This window comes from Danio rerio, chromosome 5, assembly GCF_049306965.1.
Source record: "Danio rerio strain Tuebingen ecotype United States chromosome 5, GRCz12tu, whole genome shotgun sequence".
Classification (NCBI taxonomy): domain Eukaryota; kingdom Metazoa; phylum Chordata; class Actinopteri; order Cypriniformes; family Danionidae; genus Danio; species Danio rerio.
In genome coordinates, this window is record NC_133180.1 from 30,527,594 (window position 1) to 30,551,562 (window position 23,969).

At 35.8% G+C, this 23,969-nt stretch overlaps 1 long non-coding RNA gene across 2 annotated transcripts in view; it reads left to right on the plus strand.

Annotated features, from left to right (window-relative positions):
- Nucleotides 1-14,042: 14,042 nt before the first annotated feature.
- Nucleotides 14,043-23,969, plus strand: part of LOC101882623 (uncharacterized) — a 63,778-nt gene continuing 53,851 nt past the window's right edge. For both annotated transcript variants that reach the window (XR_012406901.1, XR_224857.6), the window contains exon 1: nucleotides 14,043-14,199. This is a non-coding gene — a long non-coding RNA (uncharacterized lncRNA). The remainder of the gene's footprint in view (nucleotides 14,200-23,969) is intronic.

Consider the following 23,969-nt stretch of genomic DNA (forward strand, 5'->3'; position numbering starts at 1 on the left):
TTGTAGGTCAGTAACCTGAGGGAGGCCAGATAGTGTTACCTTCGGAAAAAATTGTTCCTTGCCTCGTCCTTCTTTGTCACCTTTCATTGCTTCAGCTTTTCTTTTAAAGCGAACACAACTCAAAAAAGTGAAGTCCACGTCCCTGTGCACAAACGCAGTCAATCCTCCGTCTCTCGCACCACACTCTCTGCGCATAAGAGTTCTTTTGTTCTGTATGTTTCTCATGCCCTTTGACCTTAGGTATCAGTCGGGTGCCCATTGGGGTCTAAGAGGTGTTCCCTACTGAGTGCGTGTCTCTAATTCACACACACACACCCTGACAAAGAACTGCAAGAAACGATAGCAAACTCTGAAAGAATTTTTGACACTAATCTTCTTTATCCCGCAAATGGGACACAATTCTGAACAATTCGGCAACTGAAAAAGATTTTATTGGGCAAGAAACAAAAGTATCCGTAATTGAAATCAAAGTGACATTGCAATCAGCTGGAACATTGTGCCGCCGTTTGTGTTGCAGACAGATCTTACTGACCTGGATCTATCCAACCGTGTCTGGCTGCAAACATCACTGTGTAAATGCTTTCTAGAGTGGATTTTTTTGTTTAAAAAAAAGTACAAGTTTGGGCTTTACGTTCAAGGCCAGGATCAAACCAGACGTGTTATTTATTTATTTATTTATTTTTTGCATTGAAAAGCTCTTTTTTATGCTTTTCTAATGGCGCAGAGGATTTTGTAAGCTGCTTAAGGAGCTGGTCACATATCGCATCTGAAAGTGTGTGCAAAGCGAGCCTCCATTGGAAATAACAAATTTGCGTGCGCAAAAGATGCAATATGTGATTGACCCATGACGATGCCTCACGTTTTAACCACGTTATGCATTACATTTTTGCTGTCGCGCTCTGTGAAAGTATCACGCTACGACTAGGTCACGATCATTGACGCAGTGTTGGCCTAGTAACAAGAGGTGCTGTGTATTGCTCATTTGTAAAGTCAAAAAAAAGCCAGACTGGTGCACCTTGTGTTTTCAGAACTGAAAAGTGTGTTTTATGTGATTGACCCCTAAGGGTAGGAAAAAGGAATCGCAATTGACATGACAATTTAGATTTCAATTTTTATTTTGAAATAATTTTATATTGCTGAGTATACAATAATATGCATTGTTATATCTATCTGTTTAAAATGATTTTAACTATTCATTCATTTGATCTAAAATTCATTCATTCATTCATTTTTCTTCAGCTTAGTCTCTCTTTTAGAGGTAACCACAGCGGAGTGAACAGTCAACTATTCCAGCATATGTTTTACACAGCGGATGCTCTTCCAGCTGCAACCCAATATTGGCAAACACCCATACACACTTATTCACACACACACTCATACACTACAGACAATTTTAGTTCATTCAATTCACCTATACTGCATGTCTTTGGACTGTGGAGGAAACAGGAGCACCCAGAGGCAACCCATGCCAACATGGGGACTCCACACAGAAATGCCAACTGGTCCAGTCTAAACTCAAACCAGTGACCTTGCTGTGAGGGGACAGTGCTAACCACTGAGTCACCATGCTGCACTAATTTGACTTAAAATGATAGATAAACATTTTAAAAGTGTTGTTTTAACACATGTGCTGTTGTTTAGAATTTTCTGTTCAAAGAATTGTGATTTGTTTTTACAAATATATTAAGCAGCACTTTTTTTTTCTTTGATTTTGTATAATCCTTTTTTTTACAGTGAACTTCAGGATTTGGCTCTATACAGTAAGTTTAAAAATGATATAATTATTTATTATAACATTACTTGGGCACTATTTGTGACACTAGATTGAATGCTAAAGGATCGCGTGTCTCTGATCACTGTAACCACATTAGTTTTTGTGAGCTAACATTTATTGTTGACATTTGTTATTGGAAACCTTTGTTAGACAATAAAATAAAATAAAAAGTTATGGTACATTTTATCAATGTTAAAGGCATAGTTTCACCCAAAAATGAAGGTTTACTCACTATTTACTCAACCTCAAGTGGTTCCAAATGTGTATGAGTTTCTTTTTTGTTGAACACACAGCTATTTTGGAGAAAACTGAAAACCTGTAACCATTGACCTTCTTAGTGGGAAAAATCAATGGTCAGTGAATACAGGTTTCCAACTTTCTTTAAAATATCTCATTTTGTGCTTAACACAAGAAAGAAACTTAATCAAGTTTGAAATTGATATAGAATAAATATGTAAACCATCCCTTTAACAATACAAGTTTTAGTGATGCACAATGATGGACTAACAGTAAGAAGTTCACTGGTTCGAGTCCCAGCTGGACCAAGAGGCATTTCTTTGTGGAGTTTGCATGTTCTACTCGTGTTCGCATGGGTTTCCTGTGGGTGCTCCAGTTTCCCCCACACTCCAAAGACATGCTATAGGTGCATTGGGTAAACAAAATTGCCCATAGAGAGTGTGTGCGTTTAAAAGAGTGTATGAGTGTTTTTCAGTGCTGGGTTGTGACTGGAAGTGCACCAGCCGCATAAAACATATGCCACAGTATTGGTGGTACATTACGCTGTGACGACCCCTGATAAATCAAGGACCAAGCTAAAGGATAGTGAATGAGTGAGGCAGTAATGATGTAGAACAGGGATGAGCAATTTTGGACCTTGAGGGCCAGTGTCCTGCAGAGTTTTGTTCCAACACTAATCAAACACACCTGAACATGCTAGTCTGTGTCTTCAAAAACACTAGAAAGCTATATGCAGGTGCATTTGATTAAAGTTGGAGCAAAGCTCTGCAGGACACCGGCCCATCCCTGATTTAGAACAGTGTTTTTAAAAATGTTTTAGATAAATTAAATCCAAAATAATCAAAAATCCACAATTTGGAATAATTCCATGCATTAAATAATCTATATATTTTCATGTATTATTACACAAGTTATGACATGAATTAAAAAAGACTATAAAAAATGTTGTGAATGGATAAAATATTATTTGGAGATATTTTGTTTACATTACATTTTCCGACTGATTGCAGTTATGTATTACTTATTGCATGGATTTATTTTATAAATAATTCAAAATAATTTTAGTATTATTTTTATAGTAAAATATGAGTATGCTTTTTTATATAATAAATATAAATTATATTAAGGCTGAACTAGGCCTGTCATGATGAAGCATTTTATTTGTGCGATATATTATTACATAAATTGTTGAGATAAGCAATGTTATTGATATTATTTCATGCCACTGATTATATAATTATAATTAAACAGCATTGTAATGTAAATAGCCATAAACACTTTCCAGGGACAAATATTTCCCAATTTTAAGGTAGTTTTGTAATGTCGATGTTAAAAAGGTTAAAATCTACTATTTTACACTATTAAATCTCCAATTATAAACGTTGAAACCGGTGTGGTAGAATGGAATTTAGGGCTGGCATAATTAAATCTATTTTTATGCATTGCGTTGGCATGAAGTATTATAAATTACAAGCATATATATATAAAAACAAATAGGCAAAAATAAAAGCTAATTAAAGAGTGCTTTGTGGTTTTCTGGGGAGTGTAAAAGTAATCAAGGACAATGAAATGTAAAATTACAAGGTCATCATTGTACAAATAGTGTAAAATCTTTGAGTTAAATCTTTTATTCTTTTTAAACAATCTAAATTTGCAATGTGACTGTTGTGGATACACTCATTGGGATATTAAAGTTCAACCGATATATTGTTCAGCCTTAATGGAAATGTAATTGCAAAATGGCTTTAACTATATTTGTAAATTTTATTTGAGGTCATGTCCAAGTCGATATATTGATTATTGTGACAGGCCTAGGCTGAACAGTATTGGACAAATCTTAACATTTGCAATATTTTGTTATTCTGCATTATATATATTGCGATATGAATGCAATTTCACAAGGTGACTTGTATATCTCTATATGTTAAGAATTTTTGAATGATCGGGATGATTCTATAGGATAGTGCTTCTGCATAAAATATAATAAACAATCTACAGACAGATAAATACAATAAAGAAAAAGATACAAATTAAATAAAAACAAATTTTTTTTTGTTTTCTGAGGAGTCTTAACAGTATTCAGGTTTATGTTCATTGAATAATCAAGTGTAAAATAATACTGCGTAGTCTTTGGCGTATAAATGTTAAAAAAGTTATCATTATTAAAATTAAAACACTTTAATTTTCTTGCCTTTAAAATCATCATACAGTCACAGACCTCAAACTCATGCAAATGATATGAATTATTATTCAGACTCAACATTCCATATGGCTATATATATATATATATATATATATATATATATATATATATATATATATATATATATATATATATATATATATATAGCATTAAACATTCAATTTAAGTTAATACTTATATAAAAAGGAGACTCATCATGATTTACAGCAAATGTGACAGAAGTCTAAAAACATCTATATATGTCACACTAGGCTTAAGCTTCTAGGCTGACTTTTTAGACCATGCATTACCCATAAAACCACTGTGTCATCCCAGCTGTACTAGTCAAAGTATGCACGGATCTGTCCTCAGTGTTTTGCTCATTGCTATGAATCAGCAAAGCCAGCAGAGCATAGCACTAAACACAGACAGAATGTTCTGTCTGCTCACTGGATTACTGGAGCTATTTCCAGATAGCGCTCTGTAGCTTTCAGTATCTGCCACACATACAGACACACACACACGCATGCAAGGTTTTTAAGGGCGTCCTGCCTCTGGGGACAGCTGTGCCTCTCCGAGTTAGACTCACTGAACCATGGCTCCTATACATTCAGTGATAAGCACTTATATGTCTATAAATACAAAAAAAAGGCCATTAGTCTTGCAATGCACAAAGTCTTTAATAAATAAGCCATCATAACATCTGTTTTTTATTTGACATATGCCAATATTCAGTAATATATCATAATATATTTTCAATATATTGTGATAATGCACATGCACAATATTGTTATCACAGACACTTCAAAATGCAGCTTTGTTTTTAAGAATATTCAGATTGGTGCAATTAACAGTTGTTCAACACAGCACCAAATGCATCAATACTTAATAGGTGATTTCAAACATTAACAGAACATGTTAATCTGGCTTACACGGAAAATTCTGTGAATATATTTATAGGACTTGTTAACGTTGTACAGTAAGACTATTTGTTGAATTAATTTATCTACAGTCGATGTAATGACTATTACAAATGCATTTATTAATCTTATGTATAAAGCTTATGTTTATTTCTTAGTTAATGCCTTTAAAAAAATCAAAAGTCATAATTGTTTTATTGAATAGAGTTAATAACTAATACAATTCAGTTGTGTTAAATAATGTATAACGTATAACTATAATAATGCTATTTCTCACTCCTCAATGCATTGACTAATGTTTACTAATGAGACTTCATTGTGAAATGTTATCTATGTATTTTATCATTTTTTTAGAATTTAATTTTTTTCAAATATTTGTTTACTCTTAACATGCATATACAATAAATAAACACAAAGTATTAATAGCAAAGATTAATTGCTTATAATTGCATCCAAAATAAAAGTTTGTTTAGACAATGTGTGTGTGTGTGTGTGTATATATATATATATATACATACATACAACAGTTCTGTCTGGTTCTTGAATCTGGTTATTCTGATTGCTGATTTAAGTAATATCAGCACCCGTAAAGCCTTTTTACCCTTTGTGTATTACTCCGCCCACATACAACCAGCAAAAAGCAGACACTACCGATTAAAGTTTAAAAGATGCTTTCTCAGCTGTTTAACTGTCAGCTTATGATTTGAATCCAAGGCGGAAGAAAGTAGTTCCTCATACAAAAGGGTTTTTGAGACTCTCCGTGTTTGATTTTGTTTTTATATACACAATTATGCCGTCAAACTGTTGTATAAACGCAATATCACCCTCGTACCAGTGCCGATATACAGCCATATCGGACTGCTACTCGTGTGATATTGCTCATATATATCATTTATATGTGGCACACACATATGCATAGAAACACAACCATACAAACAGATTTTGTTACATAGATATTTAAATTTATATATAATTTGTATCATACTGAACACAGGGCTTGACATTAACTTTTTTGATCACCAGCCACTGTGGCTAGTAGATTTCCAACATTACTAGCCACTCGCCATTTTCACTGGCCACAATTTTGTTGTTGGGAAAATATATTTTATGTGCATAAATTTGACTTTGACACACTAAAATAACTTGATTTAGATTTTGTGTTTTGTCCACATGCCTCCTCATTCCTTCAACTTTGTGTGTGGTGTATGAGCAAATGGGTCATGGTTTCATAGTGTTGTTTTACAATTAGTTCTTATTTCGCATAACTTTTTATAGCTTAAATTAAGGATTTACCAATTTTATCTCTGACCATACCAAACATAAATACATTATTATTTCATATCCACAAATTTTAACTGTGTCAAAGCAAGCAAAATATAGCTGTATACTAATAATTGGACATAACATTAAAAAAAATAAAGAATTGACATTTAATAAATTAACTGCTGTAGTGTATCTAAAACCATGCACAGTAATCTGTCCTGGCTAAAGGTCCCAGATCACCAGTTAACTACTAATAAATGTGGAGTTAATCTCAAATTAAAGCCATGTTATTGTAAAAAATGATAAACCATATTACCAAAAATACCTGTAAGCAAAAGAAAGGAGGTGAAAAACATTCCGTGTGGGATAATGAAAAGATGATCACACTCAAGGTTAACGCTAGGCCAATTAATAATCTGTTCAAAGAATGGTTAAAGCGAAAGTAATCAGTGCTGTTTATCAAAAGACAAATCTAGAGCTCTTGAAAGCAGCAAATCTATGAGTGCAAGAGCATAATTTTTTGTCTAGTTTATTTGAAAGAGAACCGATCACACCAGTTGCGTTTCTAGGCACGGTTGTTTCACGCAAGGAAACAGGAGCTCGCACGCCTTTTAAACAGTTGCGCGCATCACATCACCTGTGCGCACGAGTGATCATTCTCTCATTTGGTATTCAGCTGCTTTCTTTTGCTCCCACAAACATAATTAGTTTTGTCAGCCTTGCTGCTTCTCAATTCTTATATCACATTTGCATACCATCTTTATTGTCATACCCTAATTTTAAGAAAATTACAATTAAAAAATGATTGTCAACCAGCATAAGTGGCTAGTGGTGGTGGCTGTCTAACCCGCCACTGGGGAAATCTAACTGCATTTGGCAGGTTGGCGGGTGTTTATGTTAGGCCCTGACTTAAGCTGCACAATTAATCGTTAAATGATCGCGATCTGGATTCGACCCCCTAGACGATCTTAATCCAGCATTTCTACGATTCTGCCAATCCTATTTTCAAGTTCAGGAGAGAAGAAAAGGCGGCTGCACGAGTCTTTTCATTGTTTCACACACGTTGCTCAGTGACATTTACACCTCCAAATGATGTTGAATGAGTCACATACTGTATTTATAAGGTATAATCCACCTAAAAATGTCATTTTTGTCTTAATATAATGATGTTTTCGCGATCGGGAAATCACAGTGACGTGAGCTGCTGACCGTGAGCTGTTATCACAGAGAGGGCGCGTGCGGCCGCTCTACTTAATGATAGATGCGCACGCTTCTACTTTAGTGAACAGAACCTGCGTATGTTGCAAGTAGCAGGTAATACAGTTGTAAATAATATTCAGTTTGTGGCACAGAGTGATCGTTTAGGAGCCGTGCGCGAAGTATGAACAAGCACTTAGCAGTCAGAATGAAACCGAAAGTGTGCACTTTATTTTAATGATCGTATCGCATTTAGAGTTATGATTACGACAAGCATTTGATATGTTTTTTATTTCATAGCGAACTCACAGTTGTGCATGAAAATAAATGTTTACAATGTGAGTATAAGTACTCTAGCCTATATATTGTTGAATATAATCTGATAATGGCAAATGTCTGATTTTACCAGTGAATAATATTGTCTAATATGACAGATTGCTAGCATATATCTCAAACATAATAATTCAACATCAGAATTATTATAAGTAGAATAGAATTATTTATAGAAGCCAGTAGACCTACACATAATATTATTATCGAGGTTGTGCCATATGTTTGTTTTTACCATACCTTTATTTTACATCTACGGAATCATGAGAAAATCGTGATCTTTATTTTAAGCAAAAAAATCGCGATTCTCATTTTAGCCAGAATCGTGCAGCTCTACCCTGAGTATACGTACACTCACTAGCCACTTTATTTGGTACACTGGTCCGACTGGTCGTTAACACATTTCTAATCAGCCAATCACATTTCAGCAACTCAATGCGTTTAGGCATGTAGACATGATCAAGACAGTCTACTGCAGTTCAAACCGAGCATCAGAATGGGAAAGAAAGGTGATTTAAGGGACTTTGAATGTAGCATGGTTGTTGGTACCAGATGGGCTGGTCTGAGTATTTCAGAAACGGCTGATCTACTGGGATTTTCATGTAAAACCATCTCTAGGGTTTACAAAGAATGGTCAGAAAAATAGAAAATATCCAGTGAGCAGCAGTTCTGTGGGCGCAAATGCCTTGTTGATGGCAGAGGTTAGAGGGGAATGATCAGACTGGTTCCAGCTGATAGAAAGGCAACACTAACTCAAATAATCACTCATTACAACCAAGGTATGCAGAAGAGCAACTCTGAATGCACAACACTTCGAAGCTTGAGGCAGATGGGCTACAGCAGCAGAAAACCACAACGGGTACCACTCCTGTCAGCTATGAACAGGAAACTGAGGCTACAATTCACACATGTTCAGCAAAATTGGACAATAGAAGACTGGAAAAACGTTGCCTCTGAGTCTAGATTTCTGCTGTGACATTCGAATGGTAAAGTCAGAATTTTGCATCAACAACATGAAACTATGGATCCATCCTGCCTTGTATCAACAGTTCAGGCTGCTGGTGGTGGTGTAATGGTGTGGGGGATATTTTGTTGGCCCACTTTGGGCCCATTAGTACCTATTGAGCATTGTGTCAAAATCACTGCCTACCAAAGTATTGTTGCTGACCATGTTCATCCCTTTATGACCACAGTGTACCCATCTTCTGATGGCAACTTCTAGCAGGATAACGCGCCATGTCATAATGCGCAAATCGTCTGAGACTGATTTCTTAAACATGACAATGAGTTCTTTTCACTCAAATGTCCTCCACAGTAACCAAATCTTAACCCAAAGACCATTTTTGGAATGTGGTGGAACGGGAGATTCTGCAGCAACTGCATGATGCTATCATGTCGATATGGACCAAAATCTCTAAAAGCATATTTCCAGTAGCTTGTTGAATCTATGCCCCAAAAGATTAAGGCAGTTCTGAAGGCAAAAGGGGGTCCAACCCAGTACTAGTAAGGTGTACCTAATAAAGTGGCCGATGAGTGTATATTTTAAATCTAAATATAAATAAACATTTTCCCAAATATATGCATGCATTTTTTTATTTATATATACATAATACATATACACAGTACACACAAGTAAATTGTCAAAGCAATTTTTTTATTCAATTAATCGCTATTCGTGTTGTCCAGCACTATATATTATATCTGTTAAAGTGATTTTTTTTTTCTGCAGCCTAACTCAATATCATGATAATACTGTATACAGTAATAAAACTTAGTAGCAGTAATTAATCAAAACAAAAACATTTTATAACAGCAGAAGCCTACTTTTTATTGTACTATAATTTTTTTAAGTTATACAAGATTTAACTTGACATTAAGTCAGTGTAATGCAAAAAAAGGTCAAAAAAACTAAAAAGTTAATTGATTCAGCTTACAAAATAAGCTTATAAAAAAGGTAGAAGCTAGTATTTAAAAAAATGTGCTGCAATATTTCTTTTGAGCTCTGGAATCTGATGCCCTATGTACATTAGCAGACATGACCCGTTCATGAAAGACCCTATCAGATCAAAAAGCCCAATGAATGGCAGCACTGTGTTCCGAGATGGATAACATGGTTTCTGTGTGTGATCACGCTTTGTGTGTTTGACTGTGGGACGTTGTGTGCCTTATCTGCTGTCGTATAGATAGACGCTATAGATGTGTGTCTATATAGGCTCGCACAGTATGTAAATGTGCAAATGTGGGTCAGGAAAAAAAAGAGGAGATTATGTGCAGACAGATCCGCTGTTGGTGTCAGTGCAGCGGGGTATATTAGATTGAGGGATTTCTAGGACAGACACCAGAGAACATTCAGATTGCCCACAGCCACACACACACAAATACAGACACAGTTAAGGATGTCCTCATTCATTATCCATATGCAGCACACTCCCGTTGGTGTATGTGTGATGCTTCTGACAGCAATGGAGGTAGTGTTAGCTAAAAGGCAAGGCTCGCTCAATATACTTTAACTGTGAAATAACGCAAGAATTAAAAGATTTGGAAATTAGATGCTAGTTGAAACTTAATTGCTTCTACTTGCTTTATATTTTCATTGATTACATTTTTCGGAAAGATTTTGCGCAACTAGTCTCATAAGGCATGCTTTTCTTGATTTATAAGATGATAAATGGGTAATATATTCTATCATCTAAAAGAGATATTTGTTTAAAAATTATGTTTTAAAGGATTAAAAATGTCTTGGTGATAAATATGTAAAAGCTAACGATTTGAAGGGTTGTGACAGTATACGTTTTTACATTTTTAATTTGTTAGTGAGTTTTAGGACCACACTGTGGTCATTAATTAGTCTTAATATATCCTCAAATACATCTTGGGTCACACTTTACAGTTAGGTTTCATTATTTAATGTTGTGTAACATTTAAAAACAGAAACAAACAATGAATAGAATGCTGCAATTAGTTGAAAAATAAAGAATGAACAAAACTTGTAAATCTTATAATGCGTTATTCAAATCCAAAGTTGTGCTTGTAATGCTTAGATAATGCACTGTGAGTTAACTAACAATGTTTCTATCCAAAGATGCAAATTAAGTTTATGCAGAAAACAGGAATATCGCATATAAGACATGCAAATAAAGCAGCGTTTCATTCATTCCATTGAGTCAAAGAGAACAAAATCGTCACTTGACAAACTGACATCAAATATCAAAAGTAAAAATGGAATTTGCTGTACTAGGAGAAGCTGTGTGTATTTTTTCTTGGGAGGTAATAGATCATTTAATAACACTAATACTGAAATGGTTGAGGCGTTTTAGAATGACCAAAACAACATTTCAGATGTTTTACAGTGTGTTCAACCTGCTAATTTATCCATTCATATACATTTTTACAATCACATGATCACTTATAACAAAATCACATGACTTGTTTTAATGAGCATACCCAAATTTGTTCGGTAAAAGTTTCCATTGTAGTTTATGAGCAACTTTTCTTATTGAATAAAAAAGTTTATACTACTCAGTTATGCACACGTTTTTTCAAAATTTATGCGCATCTTGGCATTTTCATAAACCTTTTTTATGCGCATATCTAAAATGCACATAAAAGTAGGTGTTTGTAAACATAGCTAATGAACAGCATTGTTAATAAAGCTGAATTGATAATATATGTATTGTTCATTTTAACTAACATTAACTAATGGAACCTTGTCATAAAGTGTTTCAAAAGTAAAGTGTGTTATTCCTACTCTAAATATGCCAGATTATATATTTTGGTGTAAACTTGTTATAATAAATAACTTTTAGTTAGTGTATTCTGGACTGTATCAAAATTTTAGGCTCAGGACACATACACATCTAATATCTAAGGGTGCTTTCACATCTAGACTTTTGTTTCGGAGCATGTCTGCCCAGTTAGCGTGGTTCGTTTGGCATTTGTGAATCCAGCAATCACGCTCTGATCCATGCCAAAACAATCGGTCCGAGATCGCCTGAATGAGGTGGTCTCGGCTCGATTGAAACGAACTCTGGAGCAGATTGATTGTAGTGAGAAAGCAATACGATCTGAGCCCGGTTTATATCACAGTGTTTTATGGATGTGGAATAGGAATACGGCTATGTAAAGAGAGATTGATGAGTAGGCCCACACGGAATCTGCGCGCACAGAATTCCGCAGATTTTCCGCAGAATTCCACAGATTTCTGCAGTTTTTTAGCCCATTATAAATTCTGTTTATTTACCTGAGTAAATGTGTAAATCGGAATTTATTCGGTTTTTATTCAGTAATTTATTACTTTTTATTTAATAAATTAAAGTGTAAGTTACGATACTCTGCTGGATACTCCCAAAATAATCCCGCAGAAATCCACAGATTTTTACCAAAATTCTCAGCAGAAATGGCAAAAAACGTCCGCAGATTCCATCTGGCCCTGTTTATGAGTAGGACGGGAGGTCATTCCAGACATCCCAAGTCTCCCGGAAGTTTCGGGAGACTCCCGGATGCCCACAAACGAGTGATAATTTCCCGATAATAGTGCATCTCCCTCCCGGTCTTCAAACATGTTGTCCACCCTGCTGTACCCCACCACATCCCTCCACGCTCTGCAGACACGTCGCACGTACCCTGTCAAACACTAACAAACCACCACCCCCCGACAGCTGAGCGAGACTGCAAAATATACCGTAAAACTCTGACCAATGTGAGGAGAGTTTACTGACTTGTTTTTGCTATTTTGGTCCGTTTAGAAACTTTGCAGTGTGAAAGCGAACCGCACCAAGAACAAAGAGCAACAACGGTTTTAATCCCCGTTTCGGAACAACAGAATTGATTCACAGGTGGAAAAGTACCCTAAAAAACATCTAAAAAAGTGTAATAAAGTTTGGTTGTTTTGACTGTACATTACAATGTGTTTCTGAAATAATTCCTACAGTTAAATCCATACACATCTTATTAGGAATGATACTCGTCTAAATAAATGTGTATGTACAGTCAACCCTGAAATTATTTATACTCCTGTCAAAGTTCTGACTGAAAGTTATTTTTATTCAACTTTTTATTCATATATATATATATATATATATATATATATATATATATATATATATATATATATATATATATATATATATATATATATACACAATTTTACCAGATGACTTGAAAACTGATATTTGGATATTATGCATAAAAAGAGCAAAAGAGCACAATTTAAGTGTTTCATGGTTTTCAAGTCCATGGTACAGAATTTAACTAATCAGAATTTAACTAATCAAATATAAAATTACTGCTAAAAATAATTCTAGAAAATATTTAAAAATTATTTTTAATTTAAGTTACAAAGGGTCAAATTCCGTGTGCCTGAATATTCTGAGTTCTATCAGAACTTTCACTCCATTTGGATACACATGAGACTATACAATTCTTATGTGTTCTTAATGGTTTTTCCAGGTCAACTAAAATCATAACTCAGAATTGCATGTCCTGCAATTGACTATTGCAGATGTGCGCATTGCAATATCAATGCTTAAATGATATATTGTGCATCCCAAGTATGAACAATTTCAGGCATGATTGAATATACTTTAAAGATCTTGATCTGTGATTGAGTTTTAAAAATTATGCTATTGTTTGTACCTAAACAAATGAGAAAGACAAACGAATACATGCAAAAACACATCAATTGAATGTTGTAATGTATCAAGCTAAATTATATTTAGAAGTACCAAGTCGCTTGGTTCTTCCACCTTTTAAAGTAATCCTGCAGTTGGCCTTTTTTTAAAAAAACTAAAAATAATTTGATAATAATGCAACCGTACGCATATGGTCGCATAACAACACACTGTGAGGATGAAACTCAATAGAGTGTAAACAGTAAGTTGTGATTGTTCCTCTCTGACAGCGGCTGGAGTTGCAGTGGACTTTGGACTAGAGCAGATGGCTTCTGCTCTGCTTCAGGACTGAGTGTGAGAGGGGAGGGCAGGAGGGTGGGGGGTGGAGGAGTATGCAGAAAAGTGGCCGTGGTCTTTTCACTGAGCGTTTGTGTCTGGAGCGTTCACTAGCTTCTACCACTCTCTCTCTCTCTCTCTCTCTCTCTCTCTCTCTCTCTCTCTCTCTCTCTCTCTCTCTCGCTCTTGCTCTCATTGTTGCTCATGGGTGGAGGTTGGAACTGGATTTAACTGACTCCTAAAGGAAAAGTATAGTAAAATAGAGGAGCAGAGCACAACGTGTGTCGTACATGCTTTTCAAATATCTTGGTCCGCTACGCAGAATGGACGTCTGAAGTTGTGGTGAAGTGGGTGAGTAGATTTTTGGAGTCTGGAGTGTGATTGAGAAGTTAAGTTTGGCATGTTTTTCTCGCTTTCTCGCTTCATGGCAATGGGAGGGTCTAAAGTTAGCACACAGGTTTTCTTCATCTAAACACGTGGGGAATTATAGGTTAATGCCAAATTATGTAACAATATTCCACTTTGAGGCGGCTTCAATACTAAGTTTAGCTTAGTAAAAAAAAGACTGTTTGTTTAGACAAGGCAGTTGTTTGCATGAACAAATCTAATAAAAGTATTGACTTTATAAAAATCTGTAAAAAGTATTGTGTGAATGCAGAGTTATGCTACATACTCTATATAGTGTATATGATTATATGTGTGTGTCAGTACACATCTGGAGTCTCCGCATGTGTGTCGGTGCATCTGTATTAATCCTAACGATAGGGATTCGCTCACTGCTGCAGTGCATGATGGACTCAGCTGCCGTCTTTCTCTCCTGTCTCGTCTATGTCTCCTTTGTTCAGACGTCCAGACATCTACTGCATCCCGAAATAGAGACTCCCTCTCTCTCTCTTTCTGTGTTTCTCTCCCTGGTGTTTTGAAGGGGCACACGCACAGAGACATAGTTTCAGACAGCATCAAAGCTGCTCCTCACAGCTGTCTGCATATGCTGCCGGTTGATTGATAAAGCAAGTGATGTAGAAAAATAAAAAGCTCGGATTCCTTCTTATCAATCCTAATGCATAAAATCGCTCATCAGTTACTTGCTAAAGGTCTTCGAATTGTTTCTGCTCATGCTGCGTTAGCGATGTGTGCACAGCCTGCCTGCAAAAGTTGTCAGGTAACTTTCTGCACAAGCATTGCATGGGCTGGTTGGGTGTAATCTGTACGAGAGGTTGAAAGTAAATATACAGCATGTCCAAAAGGATATCCTGAGGGGAAACAGCCTAAAATAGACACATTTTTAAAAAAAAACTTGGGGTCAGTCTCTTATCGCAAGTTTTGTGGTTATGGATCTGTTGCAGAGAAACTCATAAATGACTAGATAGGGAGGTTGTTATATGTGGTTTCTGCATTCTTAGTGGCTGACCCCTATGAAAAATAACAACAGGCACATGTGAAGGTCATTCAGTCATCATCCTCCCCTCATGCTGACCATCCTCGCACACACACCACTAGTCATATAGTGGACTTTCAACACATGATATAGTCACAAAACCCAAGTCTTTCAGCACTTGAAGTGTCAACATCAAGACTTCATTCGGTTTTACCAACAAAGATTGAGAAAAATCTAGCAAAGTCAAAGAGGAGGCACTTGAGATTTAAAAAGTGTTTCAGTCACTTTATTTTTATGTACAACTCTTGATATTAGTAAACTATTAACTGCACTTTTTTACTTATTTTTTATTTGTTATTTTTTTATTTGTTATTTGTTTATTTTTTAGTTTTTGTTGTGTTTTTTAGGCCAAGAAAAAAAAAATTAAGTTAATGAATTATTTTCTATACAAGTAAATAATAATGCTTCCAGAAAAAAGTAACTTTTTTTCTTAAAACAAGCTAATTAATGCTGCGTTCAGACTGCATTATTTTAGCCCCAATTTTGACTCGTCAACAGGTTTTGAGAAATCGATGACAAATACCTAAAATCTCAGGCAAATCAGTGCTCGTTTACGTGAGTAGCAATCACACAGTGTAAACCAGGGGTCACCAATTTCGGTCCTGGAGGGCCGGTGTCCCTGCAGGATTTAGCTCCAACTTGCTTCAACACACCTGCCTGGATGTTTTAACTATACCTTAATTAAGACCTTAATTAGCTTGTTCAGGTCTGTTTGATTAGGGTTGGAGCTAAAATCTCCTGGACACCGGCCCTCCAGGAACAAGTTTGGTGACCACTGGTGTAAACTATCAAAGACTCGATCTGAGAAAATCGCAGATGAGTCGCCGACACCCATGAGATATTTAATCTCGATTCAAATCATGCCATGTGAAATGTGTTCTGATTGAAAATAACATCGGTGATTACCTACAGCCAATGAAAGAGCAGCATCTATTAGTATGGGTATCTGCAGGCCAGCAGGTTAAAGCGGGAGAAGTTAAAAGAGCTTCTTTTCAGTCTATTTAAACCAAAGAAATTAAGGAAAAACTAGTGTTAATTTAGCAGCAGCACCCGTGTCTGTAAGACGTGTCATCTGAGCGATACCACTATTAGGTCAAAAAAAAAAAAAAGTTTAAGAGAAAAGGCTGATTCTTTTCAAAACCCAGGGGAGCAAAATAAGGACTTTTTCTACCCATTAAAAGTTTCATTTTCATTATGTAGTTACTAACAATAGATATACTACATGACCTCGCATTGGTTGGTTGTGAGACATAGTTTGTGTACTGAGACAAAGTTGTTGGCTATTCTCCTATTTTAAAGTCATGCAGTTTGAAACCTCCTGTCGCAGATCCATCCTACAGTGTAAACACGGCAGCGACAGAATGCTACCTCAGATAGTCGTGCAGTGGGAAAACATCTGTGACACGACTACTTTGAAAATCGTGCAGTCTGAACTCGGCATAATATCTCGGTTTAGGGTAAGAAAATAAAAAATCTTATTTCAAACCAAAAATGTATATAATTTTGCTTACCCCACTGGTAGAATATTAAGCTTCTTTTAAAAAAAATCTCTTAATCTTGACATTTTCTGAAAACAATACAATAAATGTTAGATATTTAGAGAAGAAGACAAAGTTTTAGTCAGAAGCCTCAATTGACCTTATTCTCGGCAGACGAGCCATTTGAATCTTTTTGGCACGAGACTTTCGGTCTCATTCACTTCCATTCATTTTTAGACATTAAAAACTGCTCGTTTCGCTGTTTGATGTTGCAAACTGATATTTCCTTGTTATATTATTCTACTTGGTCTGTATAATCATGCAAACATTTGTTTGTAGAGCAAGTAGTTTGACTGTTTTTTGCCGTTTGTTATTCCTTGTCATTTCTCCCATAGGCGACTTTAACTGAAGTTCTAAGACAATCGTGAAAACAGGCGCACTTCCACATTTTAGAATAAGGTCAATAAGCGCCTAATTTGCTACTTATTAAAAGTTATTAAGGCAGTAGTTGGGTTTAGGTATTAGGTAGGACCATGTAGAATAAGATCATGCAGAATATGTACTGTATAAGTACTAATAAACAGCCAATTTATATAACCCACTAGTTAATAGTGAGAATTGTTACTTAAACTAAAGTATTACCAGTGTTTCTTGTTGTATCTAATTCAGTCTGATCTCCTCCCTTTCCTCCTCTTTTTAATCTGATTAGTCCTCTGCTGTCTCAGCTGGTTCAAACTGAGGAGCGGGAGGCCACGATGACTCCCATTGTGTATGTGAAAGGAGACGATGAGGTCATGAAGGACTCTGGTCCTTTACAGGTCAAAGTTCAGTTTGCGGGCAGTGCTCTTGTTTGGATTTTGGTAGTTAAAATAAATGAGACCCCCATCAAATTGGATTATTTTTACTGTGGGTATTTCGTGCAGATCTGCATTTAAGTTCATTTGTGCGTTGGTAGAGCATGTTCTTTATTTGTTAAGATATACTGTAAAGGGGATTTTTTTGTAAATAGTCTCTTTCCTCCTTTACCTTTGCTCCACTTCTTGCTTCCTGTTGCGCAATGGCTGAAGTTTTCACACTCTGCCTTTTAAAAGAAATAAATTATTTAAATCACTCTGCTACTATATAATTATTGCTAAATTCTCTAATGCGTATATATGAGAGTTAATACTATTTAAAAGTAGCCAAATGAACAATGTTTTGGGTAGCCAACTATGTCAGTTTCACAACACTCAAGATGTTTGAGGTCTGATCATTTCATGGATATTTTAATTCACATTTCAGGCTCCGTGAACATTGCTGGGTTCACCACAAGATTTCAAAGTTGTTGATGATAGAGTGTAACTTGACCTCAGCCTATGGCATTGCTGAGAGCTGTTAAAATCCCTCCCACATGTAAACAATGGCATGTTGCCCAGAGCAACTGCCAAAACCGTCATGCCTCATATGAACTGACCGAAAGTGCCTTTTCCCACCTCTTGCTCTTTCTTTTTATCTTGCTTATATTCTCCTACTCTATTATGCCTTTTCCCCCTGTTGTTAGTTCATAACAAGAGAAAGAAAAGGTTTGCACCTGTAGACAAAGCGCTTTTGAAGGCCACATGTTTTCTCAGTTGTGTTTGCTTGGATTAAACAAACCAAATACATATCATTTTTTATTATTAGCTCAATTGAATGTCGTCTTCCACCTTTTAGTCTTTTGGAAGTCTGTTTTCTTAGCACGCTTTGCAGTATGAAAGGAGAATTAAGCTGTATTATTATCTGTATAATACCAGCAATACAGTTGGTGGGATTATATAAGCATTCACTTCAAAAAATATTGTAAGCACAATGTACATACTGTGTTGTACTGCAAAACACTTTTGCTGCTATTGAGGTGGGATATAGCTGTGGGATATAAAAACAGGAACGTTCACGATAAGATCATTGTATCAAGTGATTTATTTAAATGTAGTAGTTAAACACAATATGAAGTGGGTCCATACACTTTTTATTAATTGGTTTTATAGAATATAGATATTACATCTACTACATCTGTCGGGATACAAAACAGCACTTCACCACTTGCAGTTGCCTTAATGAAGAAAAAACAAGCATCAGATTGCTCAATCCATAATTAGCGAGTGCTTTGCATTTTGCTTGCTAAATTCAGAAGAGAAGAATGTGGCGACTGAAGCTCAGCTCTCAACACTTGTAATGTTGACTGTACTATGCATATATAAGCCAAGAGCTGGATTTAATGCAAAGGAGCGTTTGGGATTGTTTGAACTAGATGAGGTCTGACAGTCTGTATTTAAAAGAACAGCACTGATGCTGGAAATACACAGAGCACTGTATCTGGTTTTCAGTTTTCCACCATGACTAATCCCAGATGTGTTCAACTTCAATATGCTCATATATGAACAGAACATACACTACCGCTTAAAGTTTTTAAGTCTCAAAGTTTTTTAGTGCTTTTTTAAATCTCTAATTTTAAAGCTCAACTTACGTTTTTAAAAGTTGATTAAAAACTGTAATAAAAAAATAGTAAATAGCTCGTCATTCTTGTATTTTTTAGCTGCAATAGAGATCGTTCACAATTTGCGTCTTTTGCTAGCACAAATGAATTCTATTCAGTGGAGGAGCAGCTTGCGCAAACAAGTAGGGAGTGGTTTACTTGTGGTGCGCAAGTGGCACACGTGGCACAACACACTCACGTTTTTAGGACCTAGTTGAAAACAGTTCACATTTTCAAAATCGCTAATTACAGTCGCAAGTCATGTGACTAGAACTAACCAATCAGCATTATACTTTAACGTCATACTTCATAGAGCTCAAGTGATATATGAGCAGCTCTTATCTTCAGTATCGCATTATCTTACGGAAATTATAGTAATATCCTGGTTTGGTTATCAAGAAACAGCACATTTTTAGTATAATATTTAGTTGCATTATTAGTATAATTTTTGATGATTAAAACGTCAAATATTTATTTGTAACACTACAAAGGCCATTAAAGTAAACCAGGCTATTTGTGACAATGTTAAACTGATGAGTTTTACCATTATTTAATCTATTCAGCCAATCTCCCGATCTGACAGGAGCACTTTTATCTTAGCATAACATAAATCATTGAATCGGATTAGAGCTGCTAAAAGCTAAGCTAAAAGTGCTGCCATCAGATCAGATGAATGGATTAATAAATAGTCAAACTCACCTGTTAACTCTTGTTAGAAAGAGCCTATTTACAAATGAAAAAGTGGAGTGTTCCTTTAATGTTAGTACTACACTGTCTCGACATAGTATACTATTAAAAGCTAAAGTGATATTTAATACCATATAACACAATATGATATTAAATATATTGCATGAGGAACTGATAAAGGCTGAATTATACTTCTGTGTTGATTAATCGCTGTGTAGATGTGGATTTATATTTCTGCGTGCTATTTGTGTTGCTCCTCAATAACGCTTTAGAAATGCTAGCTGGCTGTAGGTTAGGGTTAGACTCCTCAGAAAACCATAGATTGCATTTGTATCTTTTTCTGTATTATATTCATCTATGCTTGTAGGTTGTTGTTTTTTTTTTTTATGTATGATTCATTACCTTACAGAATCATCCCAATCAATCTAGAATTGCTCATTCTTTCCAAACAGAGATATTCAAGTCATCTGGTGAAATTATATTCATATCGCGATGTATATCGCAGAAAACAAAATATTGCTATGTTCAGATTTTTCAATATCACGTAGCCCTACAAACAAGTAATGATATAATTAAAAATGGTCTCTTTCCACCATTCTGTGTATCTCAGCAATGGGAGTCACCATAGTTGGGTAAACTTAGAGAGCATTGAATGGAAGAGTATCACAAATGCATTTTTTGCTTTCTGTTTTCTCAAATTGTAAAAGCAAAACTGCACGATAGTGGTTTCATGACTTTCGAAAAAGGACAACAAATTTTTAGAGACTGATAACGGCAGCCAGAAGAGAAAACAACATCAAATTTAATGTGCCATCAATAGAAGGTGTATTAGAAACAAGTTGAAATTATTATTATTGTTTTTTGTCATTATACAAAGATGATAAAATACAAAGTAGCTTATAAATGTACATATTTAAAACAAATCAAGTTATGAAAAATATTCAAGGACTTAAGATGATGATGATCGTTATACAAAGTAGCTTATAAGTATACATATTTAAAAAAAAAAATCAAGATATGAATAACTTTCAAGGACTTAAGATGCTGGTGACCGTTAAACTCACCCTCACTAGCTTGTGAAGTGTTCATACAACACACGTTTCCTTTCTTTAAGTTGCAAACCAACAGTGGTCAGGGCCATGAAACCCCCTTGTTTCAGCAGGGTGTTTTCACACCTCTACTTTGAACAAAGTCAGAAAAGTGGGCGTGTCCAGCTCTGTTTAGGGGGGAGTGTCGGAGGAACTAAAGTGGGAGGGTGTGGGAGTGTCTATTTGGGCACGCGCGAGTTTCAGTCAAAATACTCACACACAGGAGAAAGTGATGGTGTTTAACCTACATGGACATCTGTAGTCGAATTATTTGCCAAATTATTAAATGGTGGACTTAACTGCAGTTTGGCTATTTCATTCAGGGAATTCATTCATGCCCCTCGCGACAAACGAGATATTTGATTCGAGGATCTGCTCTAAGCGTGTATTTTTCATGCAATGTTTGATACCGCACGGCGAATGAGAGAAAAAAACCTCCGCATTTTCCGGAAACTTAGATGCACACGGCAGGTAGCGTCAGAAAGCCGTGTGTGTTATTCCGGTCACAAAATGCGGTAAAAACCCTACACGAGGTTAAAGTTTGGTTGTGGTGCTAACATGTTTGCACTCGGTGCAATAGTTAACTTAGTTCGATACGAACAAACTGAACAAACAAAGAGCACTGGTCGCTCACTTACCAAATCTGTAGAGACAGGACAATCCACAGCAACTAGAGCCGCGTCTTTATGAATAGAATACTACAAGCGAATCCGATCTCAGCGTTTGCAGATGAGAACAGCTCTCAGGTAAACAATAATTCTCCTTAGACACGTAAGTTATTGTTGTCGAGCGTCGCGTACACTGTAATCCACACATGATCCAGATAAGCTCTCACAGAGAGAAAATGAAAACGAAACTTAACGGCAGCAAACTATAAAAGCAACACTTCACGCTTGTTTTGCCAACACAACGTGGCGTCTATGTCGTGTAAACACAGTAATGAATATTAATGAAGTTGCAGAATAGAGCGCGCTGATTGGTTTGAACCAAGCCTTACTCATGCATTAATGCATCACACTGTAAGACGTAATAAGACACACTCTGGCACAGACGCCCAGTCTGCACGCTGGAATATAACGCTATTATGTCATGACCGTGACGCAGCTTTAAAAATTCGTTTCAAACAGGAGGTACGAATTTGCTTGAAATAACGCAAAAACAACCAATTTACACTTTTTAGTGAAATATAGGTGTCCTAATGGTGTTTTTTTAGCAGTGTGGGACACATATACGACAGTCAACAGCTCAAAAAATGTGTTTTGGTGTTTCGTGACCCTTTAAAGACTGGGGTCTAAAGAAAATAATGTAAACAAGCTTCGGTTTCTTGCAAAAAGGAATCAGTTTCCTTTAGAAGGACTTCAGTGTGTCATCGTGAGCCATGGGTATCAATTTTGTTTTTGCCTGTATATGTTTTTTTTTCTCTCAAAAATGCCAGTAGCATTGACTTGCATATAGGACTACAGTTTCATCTAAAAATCTTCTTTAATGTTCTGCTGAAGAAAAAAGAAGTCACCTACATTTCAGATGGCCTCAGGAGAAGTAAATTAACAGCAAAGTTTCATTTTTGAGTGAACATTCCCTTTAATTATGCAAGTAGCAGACAGATGTAAGAGCTATAAGATCAAAAGGAGAACCCTGACGAAAACAGGACGGATAAACAGAAAGAGAGGACTTTGAGTTGGTTTCTGACACGGTTTGCCGTGTGGTAGATGAAGAAAGAGAGAGTGAGACAGAGATGCCTTGGGCTAAGTCTGACCCAGCTGGGTAAAAATAACATCTATTTCTTCATACACTCTCACACACACTCTCTCGTCTACTAAAGATACTGTTTATCTCTCAGTGCCTTCAACCAAAACAGGGACACAACTCTATCCAGAAATAGATCAGAAGTAGTGTGCTGTAAAGGACACTATAGAGTTCTGACAGTCTTCTTATAGTTTTTTTTATTAGTGCTAAGGTGAACACAAAGTAAGTTCTTATGCAGTTCTGAGTTTGTGGTTGAATTGTGCTGCAGATACTGAAAAAGAGAATTCACATGCATCCCAGAATAGTCTAAAGAATGGCAGGAAATGAGTTTTCACAGTTGAAAGGGTCAGGAAGGGTCATCTGTATGTGTAAATGGAGAAATACAATTTAAGCAGCTTATACTTATACACACACAACATGTAACTTCTTGGAGACATTTGAAACATGGTGAAACAAGGACAGCTTTCTTGTACGTTTATAAGAGCTTAGTCATGAATATGTTTATGCTTTAGCATCGTAAGCTTTAGTGATGCAAATTCTTACATTGGGAAACATGGTTAAACAGTGATGCAAATTAGTGTTGGAAAGAGTACTAAAATATCATATTCAAGTAAAAGTACCATTAGTTGCCCAAAATAGTGCAAGTAGAGTGAAAAGTACCAGTTGTAAATTTTACTCAAAGTAGGAGTAAAAAGTAGACCTTTAAAAAGTATTGAGTATTACGCTGTGAAAAGCTGGTATGTTTACATGCAATTTTTGCATGTGTGTGTGTGTGTGTGTAAACGTAACATTCTTTAGTGCAGTGGTTCTCAAACTGTGGTACGCGGGCTTCCTTCAAGTGGTAAGCGGAGGAATGAAATATGGCATGTACATGCTACATATATTTCAAAATTTATCAAAAATGATGTACTGTATATAGTATGCCATATATGACATATAGCCTATATTTCTAAAGTAATTTGCCATGTTTTTCTTAACTGTGCAGAGTTGTAGCTGCTTTACTGGGCCTACTACACTACTGTATTTCAATACTGCTCATTTTGGTGGTACTTGGAGAGACAATTTTTTTTCTGAGGTGGTACTTGATGAAAAAAATTTGAGAACCACTGCTTTAGTGCATTTAGTGCAAGATTTTAGACATCATCTTGGACACTTTTAATGCTTGCAAACACTTTGCTGCATTTATAAAG